Raw genomic sequence first — 15587 nt, 5'->3', positions numbered from 1 at the left:
TCAGTCAGAGGGGACAGCTCATTTTTTTTTATGAGATTGAGAATGAGAATAACAGATTTGAAATAAAGATAACTTACATACAGTATGAGGATGCATATTAACCAAATGTGTGATTTTCAATGCTTTTTGCTCCTGTGCAATTTTTTCTCCATTTTGCTCTAGAACATTGACCAGATTCTAATACTATGAAGTATTTCCAATTTTATACTGCCATTATCTACTGCTACGATTGTCACTTTATACTTTCAGTGCGACTTTTAGAAAACAAGGGAACCAATTTCACTCTGCAGCAACGCACCTTGAAACAAATCACCCTGGGCCAGCAGGCACAGAACAAAATGATATGCTCTTTGAACACTTTCAAAGGACCCGATTAAAGGCGAGAGCTCTGATGTGCTTCTTTGCTGTCTTCCACCCCCAGTTCTGCAACACAAGTCTCTGATCCACAGCATCAGTACCCTGACCCTCAATGCCACTATATCAGCCAGTGATGGGGTCGCACAGTGGCGCAGTGGTCAGTACTGGGGCCCTGTGTTCAGTTCCAGACTTGAGGGGCTGTCTGTGTGGAGTTTGTAGCTCTCTCCATGTTCATGTGGGTTTCCTCCCAAAAACATGCCGGTAGACTAACTGGCTTCTGGAAAAATTTGCCCTGGCGTGAGTGTGCTTCTGCCCTCTGTGTCCCATCCAGGGTGCACCCTGCCTTGTGCCTGCAGCTCTGGCTCCCCCGGGACCCTGAATTATAAGAAAATCGATGTTTGGCTGCCAGAGATGTTGCATAATTATATTAATTCGGGGTTAGTCATAGGATTTATTGCACCTAGATAAAGCTTTAGATATCTGACATCAGCAGACACCGGGAAAATGAAAATTAAATGAAAGTATAAGCATACAAGCGAAGTAATACACATTCCACACTGCAATAAACACAACAAACATGGACTGGAAAAAATGTGAACATGTGCCGCTTTATCCCAGTGTTCACTAAGCAAAATATCTCACCTCACTACAGTGTGCACATCTGAAAGGGCCTGCCTACACAATGACAGAAAACCTGCCCTAAAGGTTTGGGCCAGACATAGACAAGGCATTACTAATGTCAAATTTAAAAAAACATTACTGCTGGGTCACATGAATGTACCCATCTGCCAGAGTTGTTGGAAACTCATCAATGCACATGCTATACTTATGAACACCACGCAGGTTAAGAATTGCATTGCTTGTATGTGGCACTTCAGTGTCATGAACACAAGACAAGAAACAAAACATCAGATAAAGACAGAATCCAAAGTGGATAATTCGGCAACATCCTATTCTGCGCCTTTAAAAACATTTCTGTTCATCTGCTGCTCCCCCATGTCAGATTTCCAACAGTGTTGGGCCTTCAGTCCAGCTGCGCGTCACCCTGTTCTCAATGTTACGGTTTTATGGTATATAGTTACATCGCCACTCTGTGGAATTCATCACGCGAAGAGGATGTCTTTGAGCAGGAAAGGAAGAGGAAGCAGATTTTGCAGGGAAAGAGATGGAAGGGAACCTCAGTGCAGTGGGAAGCTTCCTTGAACACCCCCTCCCTAAGCATCACGGGTTCTGCCATGCCTACACTTTAGACACATTGGACTAGGGCAGATGGGCTCAGATTGACAATATCCGAGTTACCTCTGCTCCCGAGATCCGTGCATCTCTTACACAGAAGGTGAACCTCACAAACACTCACTCATAAAGTTTGCCAGCAGAGAGACTTGTCATTTCCACACAATCATGTGACATTGAGCTGGCTGCCCCACTGGTCCCACCGGTCTTCTATAGGAAAGTGATCTGGGATCTGGAAGACACATATTGTCTGCCACCAAGGGAGACTGTTTATTTGAGTGAGTTTTCCTAATAATTTGGCCAGCGCTCTCAGGAGCTCCAGCAAGAGGCACATGTTCATGCAGCACTTAACCGCACATGTTCACCCTCCTTAACCAAGCACTTTTAACCTGAGTGCATGTAGAAATTCGCAATCGATTTTGGAGAAACAAGCCTTCAACACAAATAAGAAACAAATTAAGATGCAGAATGTATGCAGTCATGCATTACAAGGCTGCCTGATGTGTTACCCTGTTTCTAGTAAGTGCTAGGATATACAGGAAAAAGATGGATGTTAAAATATTGGCTTGATTGCTTAGAAGCAAACTAAAATTCATGAGCAAAAAAGGGCTCAAAGGTTTGACTGTGAGCAGCCACCAGTGTATCATACATGCTATGTAGATGTTTAGGAAGAGTTTGGATAGAAGCAGGAAAATGGTTTAACGAGGGAAGAGAAATGGCAATGAATTATAGAGGCAGGTTTAAATGTTTAACTAAGCACTGTCACGCCACCAAACAGCTGGGTAATGTGTCAGAACAATGAGGTCGTAGTGGCTTTAATAAAACATTTACAAGTGCACACCAGAGGGAATAAACATCGAATCTCAGATACCTGATGGACTGGGCTTCAGTGTGTGACTCTTAGGGTCTGCCACCCCCTCACAAACCTCGATTCACAATTCCTCAGTCTTCCAAGGAACTTATTCATTTCCAAAGAACTTATTAATTAACTTTTGTTTGAATATTTTTTAAACAAAGTTGTGTGTTTTGTTTTGTTTTTTTAATATATATATATACACACCCACCCAGTTTGGAACTGACAGCTGTTTTAAAGTTTAAGCCCTCTGTGCTGCGCTGGAACAATGAAGATGTGCAGACATGTGCCTCTGACGCCTGATCATTCATCTTCTGACACATGGAAAGTTCCCTGGTGCTGTACAGGAGAGCGGCGACAGTGGGCGGAGTGGCCAGTCCTTCAGTGACGCCACCGCAGGCGCCTGATGAGTCATGGGAACATAAGAAAGGATACAAACGAGAGTCCATTGGGCCCATTCAGCCCGTCTGGTAGGAAGGAGCTCACTGATCCATGCATCACATTCAACCTAGGCCTGGGCTTCAGCAGCTTGTTCCGCACTCCCACAAGCCTTTGGGTACAGAACTGTCTCTTGTCCTACTTCCTGTTTCACTGCTCATTCTGAAGAACTCCTGGGTTGACCCTTGTGGGTTTTGAAAGCCTGTATCGGGATCCCTCCTCGCCTTCTCAGTTCAAGACTAAAGAAAGAGGTTCAGTTCTTTCAGCCTCTCAGGGCAGGACATTCTTTTTAGTTTGTTCTGTAGACCGATTCCAGAGAGGCATTATCTTTCCCATCATGTGGTGAAAAAAACTGCACCATTTTGTGACACAAATTACCGACATCCTAAATGAGTCTTGAATTTTAACAGAAGATGCTTTGACTTAAATTCTACGATTTTAACTAAATGAAGTATCCTAGCATTTGGTTTGCCAGAGCCACCTATAATGTTTCACAGAAAAGGGAAAAGATCCTAGCTGTCTAAATACCTGCTCCGTTTCTTTCATCCACTTTAGAAATGTAAAACATAATCAGACGCTGGGCTCTCCAAGAACAGAGCCGAGAAGAAGCCGCCTCATGGATCTTGTAGTTTTGAAAGGGAAAATCAGAGATGAAGCCTTTCCACAACAAAGCTAACGTAGTGCAAGACAGTCAAAAATCATCTCCAGGAACCTTCCTTCTCATTTATAGCTCCTCTATTAATAGGTAATTTAAGAAGAAGAGTGGAAAATGACACACCACCAATTAGCCACCCCCTCCTTGGCTTTATCAATGGCTGTTCAAACTGTCCTCTTTGAATTTCCTTAAAGCTGCAAGTACACTAGTAGATTTATAAAAAAAAAAAACTTTGCTGGTTGGATATTTAGGCAGTAGTTTATTATAACATTAAAAATAATACCAAGGCATTAGAAGTACATACCACATTTATCAACAATATTTACTGCTGAAGCCGATTTGTATCATCTAGCCAATGAAAATAATTGAAACAATATTTGGAATCCATTTATTATGTGGAATGAAGAGGTCAAATTTTCCTCTTGTTACTCCTCTAACAAAAGGGCTATTCAGATTTTACTAAAATGTACTGTAGCACTCAAATGCGGTTCTCCATGGACATCTGGGAGATATGGTTTGCAGCCGTTTTTTCAGCTTTTGTTCTGACAGTACTTGAGGGTGTCCTAGCCGCCCACAGGAGCAGCACTGGTGAGGGGACATGGGGGACAGGACAAGTGTAGGGGACAGGACAGCGCGACCCTAAGAGTGTCGAGAGCCATCCGAAAACCGCGAGGGGAAACAAACGGCAAACGCAGAGCGATTCAGAGGAGGGCAGGGCCGTGGTGGAGCAGGACAGCAGAGAGACAGCAAGAAAGGAGGAGGTCTGGGACAAATACTTCTGCATGTCAGTAAACACAAGGAATGCTAATTAAAAATAAGAACGACATTGTGCAGGCAGGATGAGGCTCTTCTGTGATCTGGGCTTGTGATTGCGCTGATCTGCAAGTGCCTGTCTCACTACACCCTCCGTCACTGCAGGAGAGCAGAAGAGGGAGAGCGCCCATCACCAGAAACGATCAATTTCCTTCAGATCGCTCAAGAGCCATCACTCCGCAGTTATCGCTCTGAGGCTTTATTGTTTTTGTGTGCAATTGTTTCTTTTACCTCCTTATTTTCTTGTGGGACATTACTTCTATAAGCACTGCCACCCGGTATCCAGATGTTAGAGCTGCGGTTTCTTTCGGAGAAGCTTTTCCATGAACACAACAGGCCAGGGCTGTAATTGCCAGCTGTTTTCCTTTTAAATGCTGCAGTGTCAAGATCCACCTGAAAACAGCCATCATCACCGCTGGAGGTTACATCTTCCTTCATGTAGTAAACACACATTCATGACGGGTACACTACTGCAGACAATGCAACCAGTGTATTAGAATTATTGTAGGAGCACAGTGAATTGAAATACAGAAACAGAAGGAGAGAATTAAAAGACTGGAAATAGCAAACAATAATGTATTATTAACCACATACGATAACAATCTGTTGTGCACAATCGTGCTCAGGGCAGAAAACAGGAGGCTATTTTTACACAAAGGGTGGTGGGTGTCAGAAACAAGTTGCTCAGCCACGACTGAAGCTGATTCACTGAGATCTCTCAAGACACAGGGGGTTTGGATGCTCCGATCAAGACGTAACTCACAAAATAATGAGCAAACTGGGCTGAATTTTCAAGTCTCACTTTTTAACCTTATGTTCTTATCCAGCAAGAGCTGTTAAAAGTGGTCACTACTTGGAGGAATATTTGACCTCTGTCTTCATCACACCAGTGGCCTTGACTGTAAAGCCTTGACCTAGGTGAACTGTGATAGACATGGCCATTCCTGTTGTGATGATCATTTAAGAATTAACAGAATAACACTTAGTTACTGTGTAATGTTACTACGAACAGAAATGCAGACAGGAAGAGATGTGATGACCTTGACTTAAATATCTCTCCAGGGTATCCCAGAAATAGACTGGACAAACATTTTCTAGGGGGAAAAAAAAAGCAGCAGAGGGCCACATTTTCTGGAAGTCCCCAGAGCTCCATGAATTCCAAGAGGTCTCCGAGCAAGAGGACACAAAACTGCCACCTACTGGATGTACCTGGTATTAGTTAAAAATTCAGCTTCTTTTAAAAGCATGTTTGATGCATCACTCCATGTCTGCTGAAGGACGAGTTGTAAACTAACGTGGGAAGAGACTGGTTTCACCCTGTGGACATCACTTGAGGCTCAAGTTCCACAGAATTGAAAATGCACGGAATGTAGAAGCTCAGACAACACATTCCTGTTAGGAACAGTGTTAGTGTTACAGATTTATTCATAAGTTAATTTTTTTTGTCTTTGCTTTGTCTCACAATTGGCCAAGTATCTGTATCCTGTTTTATTTTTAAATTTCAATACAAATGTCTGATAAAAGCAGCTGGAAAACAAGTCGCTGTTATGATTAAACCTTATATGAGACAAAGAACAGGACATAAATTCAGAGACTGAGGTAAATTATCTATTACCAGGAGATTCATTTCAGGCACTGGCTCTGGTGCTGACTCATTTTATGTCTGATGCTCATCTCTGGTCATTCCAGTCTCCTGCTGAAAAGGCCTCTGCTGTATGACGGATAATCACCCCCTGATGTGTGTAAAATGCTTATCCACTCTCACACCTTATTACCAGGCTCCTTAAAAGCTTGACTGACACCCAAATCGCTTTTCATGTTACCTGCGGAGCTGGCGAACTCCCCCTTGCACACAGAGTGGGCATCTCTCCAGAAGACACTCTGCAAACACACACTGAGCCCATGGAGGGGACTGGAGCAGCTTTATGTCAGATCTCGTTCTGAGCATCACTCCTGACGTGAGGTTTGGCTCCTGCCTTTCCGTGATGCAGGCTATTAGGATTAACCCACTTAAGCAAGGATCTAACCAGCCCAGATCACTTTACAGCTTTTAATTCGACTGGATCAGAGAGGATCGCTATCACTGCACAAGGCACTTTCAGTTAGAAACTAAGGAGAACACTAAGGAGGCTCTCACTGAGGTTCAGCTTCAGACGTTATATACATGTGAATGTTCTCAGTGAGAAATGCTAACTGATTTCTATTTATGCTGTGGTACAGGTTCAGTTCATAACCTCATCCAATGCTTGAACACTCCGTACAGAACCACATGCATTACCATGGGCTGAAACAGAAAAGATAATACCGGAAATATTCTGAAACCTGCCACCTCTTTCACTAAGATGTAAACTGTTGTTTTTTTTCATATTTTCCTTAACATATAATAAAATGTAACGGTCGTTTTAAAAATGGTTAATAAGGGTCAAGCATTTAATTTCTTAAAGCTGAAATATAGAATACAAAATACTGAAGCTAGAAGCTATTCTGTTGCAGTGCCTAAAACAAGAGGCTGTGATATTCCACACAGCGTTTCAGCTGCACTAAAGACTCTTTTAAGCCTCACATTCTCTATACCTTTTTTTAACCTTCAAATGATGAAAACTCCCAAAACTATGCAGTCTCGTTTACACCACAGAGATATCAGAACAGGTTTCAGAATGAATTCTAAGCAGTCAGTTCGACTTAATTATCCTCACGGAGGGACTGGGAGTAGCTGTAATTGGTGGGGTGAGAGCTACAGCTGAGTCTGAACTGTACCGCATGACCAGACCCTGGCTCTCGAGTGAACACCATCCAATGAAGACATAATGTGTATGACATTTACAGATGATTTACAACTGAAGGTATCCACTGAGTCCTTGGCTAGGGAAACAATCTAAAAAGTTCTACTTTGCAGGCATAGAGAGTTTGGCCCAATGTGCTAAAATGCAAGACTATTCTGAAACAGTGAAACGGAGACATTCTGGCTAAAATCATACAAGCTTACTGACCTACACTTCTATGAAGCTCAGAATCACTAGGTCACTTTGGTCTCTCTTTACTGTGAAACTTTCATTTAATTTAAAAAAAAGAGTCATTTAAAAAAACTATAGTTTGCTTCTTAGTATTAGTTAAAACATAAAACAATAGATTTGTGTTTCCTTTGTGCATGTTGGAAATCAAATACATTTGAAGAACTGGATCTTTCCACTGAAGTCTGAAAAGTTCAGACATGTCAGTGTTCCAGTGCGCTGCTGTGTTCCAGCTGTGGTGATTAATGAAAGTGGCTAGTCTTTTTTCAGAAGGTACTGTCCTCCCGATAGTAGCAGGCGTGCTGTAGAGCTCTGTAAGTGTAAGAGAGACAAGATTTACATAGTCCTTCCATCCTTCTGTCATGTGAGCGGAGCCAGAACACATTCCTGCCCTCCCACAGTTCTCTCAGATTATGGGCAGCTCTGCCCTAACCCTCCCCAGACAGCCATGGGAAACATCCCACACTGCTACCCAGACACGAACTTCTCCCTCCAGAGAAAAGCTCCCTTACAGGGTCGTCTCTTCATGGGAAAAAGGCATGCACTTCCTATTTGGAAGACAGAAGAAGTGCTCCCGGTGAATGCATTTTCTATCTTAGATACTGGACATCAAAACCATTTCACATCTGATCAGCAGCTGGTGATCAAAACCACACTAATGCGTGGATCGATTAATTAGCATTTGCTTAGCATCCTCTGTTAGTAAACCAACGCAGTAAGAGAAATACAGTCCTGCGCAGTTTATGACCAACTGAGCAATTAGTCACTTTTAGAAAATGATTGTGGTTGGACAACTTACAGGATCAGGAATGCATAACTGCAGCCTGTCCCAATTTGCAACCACGTTATAAATGTCAGCTGAAACCTTATATTTAGAATTTCTTCTTTTTTTTTGCAGTTATCAATATCATGTGTCAGTCAGTCTTTGCTATAATCAGATCAGGGAGACGTGCTCTATTTGTAGAAGTTCAGATGTTTATAGCACAATTAAGTTTTTCTGGCCGAGTGCTGACTACCATATTATGGTTAGGAAAAAATAAAAGAAGTTCTCTTCCTCCCTTTCCCAAAATCCCGGCCTTAGGGCCAAAGAGGTGCACTTGGATGGGAATCGAGCTGTTAAAAATGGGTAACAAGTAGGATGTTCTTGCCGTTTCTTTGTTTAAAAGGCAAGGCGATGATGGACTTCCTGTGCTGACCTATCACAGAAATGTCGTGCATTTGCTAAAAAAACATCTGGCATTCATACAAAGGTGTAGCTTAACTATGTATGCCACAGCCAAAAAGGTTGGAGTACCGCGAGGGGAGAAAGGTCGCATGACTCAGTAGGCATAAATAAGCTTCGAATTTATATGTACCATTAGTTAAACAAACCGTGCAGTTCGTTCAGAATTAATTAAATTATATCAAATATCAGAATCATCTCCACTTCATCTCTTGCCAGTATTTATAACCCATCTCTCAAAAACATCCCAACTATGAGACACACAGGGCCTCTTCAGGCAGCAGGGAGCTCTGGAGTGCCAGGAGGCCCTTCTTCCATCACCAGCTAATTCAAGGCTGTCAGATTGTACTATATTGTATGCATAAGTGTGAATATATAAATAGACGCATTTAGATACACGAGGATACACAGGCCTGCCATGAAAATCATTTTTTTTAAGGTGACTACAACATATTGAATTTGCCGTTCTATATAAAACTGGGTGTTCTCCCACTGGGGCTTTCACTCCGTTTTCAGAAATGGAAGCTGTACACTCTTTGGTTCAGTAGGTATCTCCACATGGATTTATAGTTTATAGCACACACCCAAAGCCCACTTGGCCAGGAGTCAGTCAGGGTCGGCACACATTCGGCTGCACTGAAAGGCAGGTCTGAAGGCTGAGGTGAAGATTTTCAGCATGAAGCACCGCCCTATAGTGATGACACATTCCTTCAGATTTTAGGGATCATACATAAGTAACGATATGAATGGAGCACCAACACATATCATATTGTTAAGAAGGGGCAGCAGAGGATGTACTTTCTCAGGCAACGTAAGAAACACAGAGAGAACCGGCAACTTCTTCATCAGCTCAACACAGCCAGGATCAAAGTGTCCTGAGAGCTTCCATCACAGTGTGGTATGGGAATTTGGACAGCTGTACAACAGAAAAACTGGAAAGGATAGTGTCCAGGGCATCACAGGTCATAGATTGTGAACTCTCTCCGTTGACACAAGCTGTACCTCAGCTCATGCCTACAGGTTTACTTCAGAATCCTCCCCTCCAGCTCACAGCCGCCTCCCTCAACCTCAGCCTCTTTTCCACTGCCATCCGAACTTTAAACTCTCCCCTGTCAGCGATGTACAGTAGCAACACGTGAGTATCTCCCTTACACTACTGTCAGCCAGGTGTAAGGTTAATCAGTGTGCCAATAAAGTATAATCCCCATTTTAATTTATAGAGCAGTGTACATTTATACAAGTGTTTTTTAAACATTTATTATACAGCATTTATCATAAAACAATGGTTGCGTGTATAATTCGCTTGCAATTGGTCAATTACAGGTACCAATACCGTTTATCAGACAAGAGAAGGTTGAACTTCAATCACAATTTCATTGCAGTCAATTACAAATTCTGCACATACAATACGATGGTTATAACGTCGCAAGGCACGTAAAAGCACAAGGTAGGGATGAAATGAATTACCGGGAGAACATATTTCATTTAACCAGAAAAGAAAGATTTATGCTGATATTTCTAATGTAAGATAGAACCCTCTTACGGAAGCCTATTAGCGCCACGGAGAAAAAGTATTGCGAGATAATGCACAGATAATAACATTGCGTTATTTTCAAAATACTGATGCTAACACATCGCCACCTACAGGCCTCTCTTCATAAATGCGTTACTCTATTGGCTACGGCAAGCAGCTTGGCGTGGCGACCTGGAATTGTTTTTGGATTTTGAGGGTTGCATTGCCGTATTTCATTACGTTCATGACTATGCGAACCGACGCGGAAATACTGTCAGTTCCTTGTCCCTTCACACGACACGTGTCTTGCTGGCTGCTGTGTAAAACCAAATTCAGATGCATTCCATATAAGCATAGGCTGAAACCTTTTTGTGTTTTATGTATACAGAACGGCTGTAAACCACTAGCAGGTGTAGGTCTAACTGGTGAGACATCGTAATTGTTTTATGTTAATTATATTTGCACAAAGGGGAGTGTGAAGATATTGTGTAAATAATGGGGAAATATTATGAATATATTGCCGTATATATGCAATAGTAGTGCCCCCCACAATGTTACATTTTCACGAAGAAAAAATAATTATTGTGTTTAAAGGGAATATTTTCCCCCGGTGGAGCCAATAAGCTTTTATACCCTCTTGTTTGTAGATTTTTTTTTAATTTAGAAAATCAGCATCTGTGAAATTATGAAACCTTCCTTACAGACGTGGATGCGCAGATAATTAACCCCTTGATGATCGGAGTTAAAATGTCGGATTGCCCAGTCGCTGAGGCAACACAGAGATGATTTGGAGAACAATACTATAAATAAACTCCAACAGGCCTTGCTGCCTTTCTGGGCCCCTTCTCTTACGTGAAGATAAATATTATGATAAAGGAAAATTAAACAGCGCTGAAAGGGCTAAATTTATAGGACTCTGGCAAAGCGAGAATGCAGAAGTGATGAATAAATAAAAACAGCCCTCAGATTTCACCGCCTCTCGGAGGTCGAGAGTACCACCCGCACACTTGGCTACAGCTTTTATTGAAAAAAAAAACTCGCGCTTCTCTGCTCCTCGTCGACCGGCATTGTGCGTCACCCCACCAAACGGCCTGTCGAGGACGGAGACTTCATAACAGCTCTCGCCAGACTAAACTAACACGGGACAGACAAGTGCATCCATCTCAGCCTACAGTGAGTGATTGCTGGGGAGCTATTTATCTGATTCACTCCTTCTCTGGAGTCATCGGCAGTCGGCCCTGAACGCTCGATTTATGATGTGTCGCTCAATTAACGGGCAATCATCCCGGGTTGATGGAGAAGCCTGTCACATTATTGTAACATACCCTAGTGCAGAAATAAACACGTGTAAGTTTAGTACATTGTTCAATGGCATGGCTTGTTTAAACTCTTTGACTTAGTATTTTTGTCAGACTGGAGGTTTTCTGGTTTTGTTCCACAGCTGTATCGTTTTTAAGGCTAAGCCTTCCATAATAGTTTTTTTGTTTGTTTGCTAAGACGAGGCTCAGTTGTATTGCTAGTCTCCAGTCAGCCCATGACGTTTGCAGACAAGGCAAGTGGCATCATTGTCACTGAATTATTCCGCTTAAAGAGGCTATTGTATTTTCATATAATTGTGTGCCTAAAGATGCTTAGACAATTGGATGCACTTAATTAATTGTAACTCATACTGAAAACGACCATTGATGTTAACATTAGATAAGGTGGGAAGAAACATAAGTGCTGTATTGTGTCACTTCTTGGTATTTATACACAGGATGGAAACACAGTAAATCTACAGAAACTGAGGTGCTGATTCTCTGCAGTCATTAAAAATCCCAGGGTTTTCGAAAAAAGAGTAGGGGTGTTAGTTACCCCAGTGTCCTGGCCAAAGTTTTCCCTGGCCTTTACTAATCATGGCCTCCTAATTAATTCCCATCTCTGAACTGGCTTCCTCACTCTGCTCTCCTCCCCACTGAGAGCTGGTGTGTGGGGAGAGGACTGGAGCATCATCCAGGTGGGGCTGCACACTGGTGGTGGTGGTGGATGGGATCCCCATTACCTGTAAGGTGCTTTGAGCGGAGTGTCTAGAAAAGCACTATATACAGTATGTGTAAGGATATGAGTACTATTAAAACAGATGTATAATACCGTAATTGTAACACAGGAAGAATAAATCAATAAAACGTCAAATCAAAAATATAAAATTTTAATTGATTTGGATGTGAAACATCTGTAAAAGAGATCAGAGAGCTGGAAGCTGTCTATTTCATTACAAAATTAAGACAACATCAAAAATCCATGATGCCAACTGTAGTTTACAGAAGATCTCAATCTCTCACTTCTCCTGTGCAAAGGCTTTCTTCTGCCTATTAAATGGTAAATTACCTCCAACACACTTGTTCCTTCTTGCTTATTATTTGCAGCTTCACAGAATTTGCTTAATCTTTTATAAGTTGAACAAAACGGTCCAGGCAGTGACACGCAGAGAGAAAGTCATTGCTGTCTAGAGAGAGCCAGCCCAGCACAGCACAGCGCAGTGTGATGAGTGACACAGAATCCCTCCATCATCTGACCGGATTAGAGCAGACGAGGAGGTGTGTGCTCACTCGAGTGCAGATCAAACAAAAACAAGACATCCCATAAAATCAATCAGGAGCTCAGTCAGCCCTTGCACACACCTGGCTAAATCTGAGAGCAAGACGGTCTCTTTCCTGACAGCCAGTATTATACAAAATGCATGCTTGAATGTGGTGCCGATTTGGGGTTTTGGTTGCAGTAGTGTGAGCCTCCTGGCCCCGTGTTTCAAGAACCGGATCAAAAAAGTGAAACTATATATAATGCAGATTAAAAAAAATATTTTTAATCTTTAAATGCATTAACTTATATCACAAAGCAGGCTTCAAAGCCCACATCATACACGCGCATGTATTTGAAGTTCAGAGCTGATCGAAAGCATTTGTTGAAGGTAAGGTCTAGTGAGACCTGTGTGATCCAGTTCCACCAAGCAGAAGAAGGATTATTGGACAAGTCAGGCTTCTTTCAACTTGCTTTAATAGTTATGTTGTAGCTCTGCTCCAATGCACTGGATTGCAATGCTCTTGGTAATGTTTGAAATGTGGAAGACAGGTGCCGATTATAACTAAGGTGGCAACAGCAATGTCCACCTCAAGAGATGGAGCCCACCACTTTCACTTAGAGCTCTCCAGATCGTATTGGCACCACTAGATTCTCAAGAGTAGGTAAGATGTCATTGTGCCTGCCTGACATCAGACACTTGATCAGAACTGAATTTCAAGGCGCAATGACAGTATTTGCATACAGTACCTCCCATGTCACTCCTGCCAAATGCAGTCCAGGACAGGCCCATAGGCTGCGATGGTCCCATGTTTTTACCTTTTAATGTAGTAAACATCTCATTTTTACTCATTGGTATACTTGACTCAAGTATGCAATTTGTAAAAATGTACACAGTGCAAAATGTATACAGTATACAGTAGCCTAACAAACATTTATTTATTAGCGCTTTTCAAAACCTTAGTGCAAGTGCCAAAAAAAAAAGAATCACAGTCATAACCAACAGAAAACCAAATTATACATTAAAGCTGTAGTCTAAAATAAGTCTTTAAGTGAGATTTAAAAATCTCTCAATTTTGCATGGCCTCTAACTCCATATCTTAATGTTAGACAGAAAGCACCATGGTACTAGCAGAATTAGTCTCCGTTTTAATTCGTGCATCATCAGCATAATTTGAAACCCAAGTCCATGATTGTGAATTATCTGGCCAAGTGGCTTCATTTACTGGATGTATTAGATAGGAAAGGTGCCTGAACTGAGCCTTGTGGAACACCTTGAGTAACTGAAATATCACAAGATATAAAACAGCCAAATCAAACCAGTGCTCAGGTCATTCTGGAGGTGCATGTAGCCAAAGAGAAGGAAAAACAGGACACCTGCAGAACAGTGCATAACTTTAACCAATTAATTGTTATAAAAATCTCATAAGACAGAAAAAACAGAACAGTTTGTATAAAACCAAACCCCAAGAGCCAAAGCAGAGCAATACGACATGACATCCCAGCAGTGCACAGGAGGAGCTGCGAGATCACCATTTGTTTTAAAATGGACATATGGCTTTGTCATCGGTTCAAACACAACTTGAGAATTATTGCCAGCTTCATTCAGTTTCATTAAAGCTTTTCCAAAACCCAGCTTTGAGCACAACTGGAAGACCTTCTGTACTCTGTACCCCCAGAAACAGATTCTGGACAGCAGACCAGGGCCTCACTGCTGCTGATGTTAAAAAGCATGTGTGGCACAATGGCCAGACTGTTTCTTAAGCAAATTATTTAAAAAATCTAGTCTAGAGGTTTCAGAACTACAGTACACACCACAACACAAATCCAATCAGAATCCGAAAAACTGTCAAACTTCAGCGACAGATGCCTACCTGTTAAATTCTGATCTTTAAGGTACTAATTTCTTTCCAGAGTAAAATTGAGGGGGGGAAAGACCCCAGGAGCCTTCAGGGCAATTTAACCCATAAACACGCAAATGGGACTCATCTTGATTAAGACGCATTTGCTGGATTCAGTAAAACAACCTTTCCAGGCCTATCGAAGTGTATTGGATAGCGGAGTCAATCACAGGTTGGTCCACGCATTCTGCACCCTTATTCTTCTGCACAAATCGCACGTAAAGTCTTATCTATCTACATAACTGCCGGATTAGGGTACGTTGGGTTTCAGAGTACTTTTGAACAACGTATCCAAAATTAAACGAATTATTTTAATCCATTTTGTGTAGATACCTTTTAATTATAAAACCACAGTTCAGTAAACTTCTAGTCAAATAGTAACATTTTTCAATCCGGCATTAAATACATTTGTTTTCACCCCGAAATTGATAAATAGCAATACCAGCAACAACAAAAAAGAATGAAACGCATTCATTAAAAAAAGAGCGACCGTCTTTAGTCAATAATGGTAACATGCCAATTAGCAGCAACAGTTGGTGTCAGGTGGTTATTTCCTAGAGAAGCGGTTGGGATTTTCATTTTTCAAATCGAATACACTGACTGCATGCAGGAGTCCCGTGTGGTAACTGGCAGGTATTGACTGGGGAAAAAAATGCAAGACAGTAGTCGAAAGATTGCGATCGGATTTCTGTCCATAGGACCTCCTATCTTGCCTATAAGAAACAGTAAGCGTGTCATCTGGCGTGTTTTTCGGAACACTATGCCCAATGTGTGCAGCCCACGCTCACCCCTCCACGCCACCCCAAGCAAACTTCTCTTCTTTCTCTCTTTTTTTTTTAGATCTCGCTAAATGCGGCGTGCTGACCGTGGGAAAGCGTGGGGGGGGGGGAACCAGGAGCCGCCGCCGCCGCCGCCGCGGAAAGCGCCCCTGTCAAACGGCGCGCCGAGTGGAAACAACGCGAGTCACTCACCGGCCGTGCCGCCCGCTCGCTGCCAGTCGGCGCCTTTGACCGGGGAGGACAGCCCGCTCCAGCA

The sequence above is a fragment of the Atractosteus spatula genome, chromosome 14 (genome assembly GCF_055471065.1).
Source record: "Atractosteus spatula isolate fAtrSpa1 chromosome 14, fAtrSpa1.hap1, whole genome shotgun sequence".
Taxonomy (NCBI): Eukaryota; Metazoa; Chordata; class Actinopteri; order Semionotiformes; family Lepisosteidae; genus Atractosteus; species Atractosteus spatula.
This window is presented reverse-complemented; position numbering follows the sequence as displayed.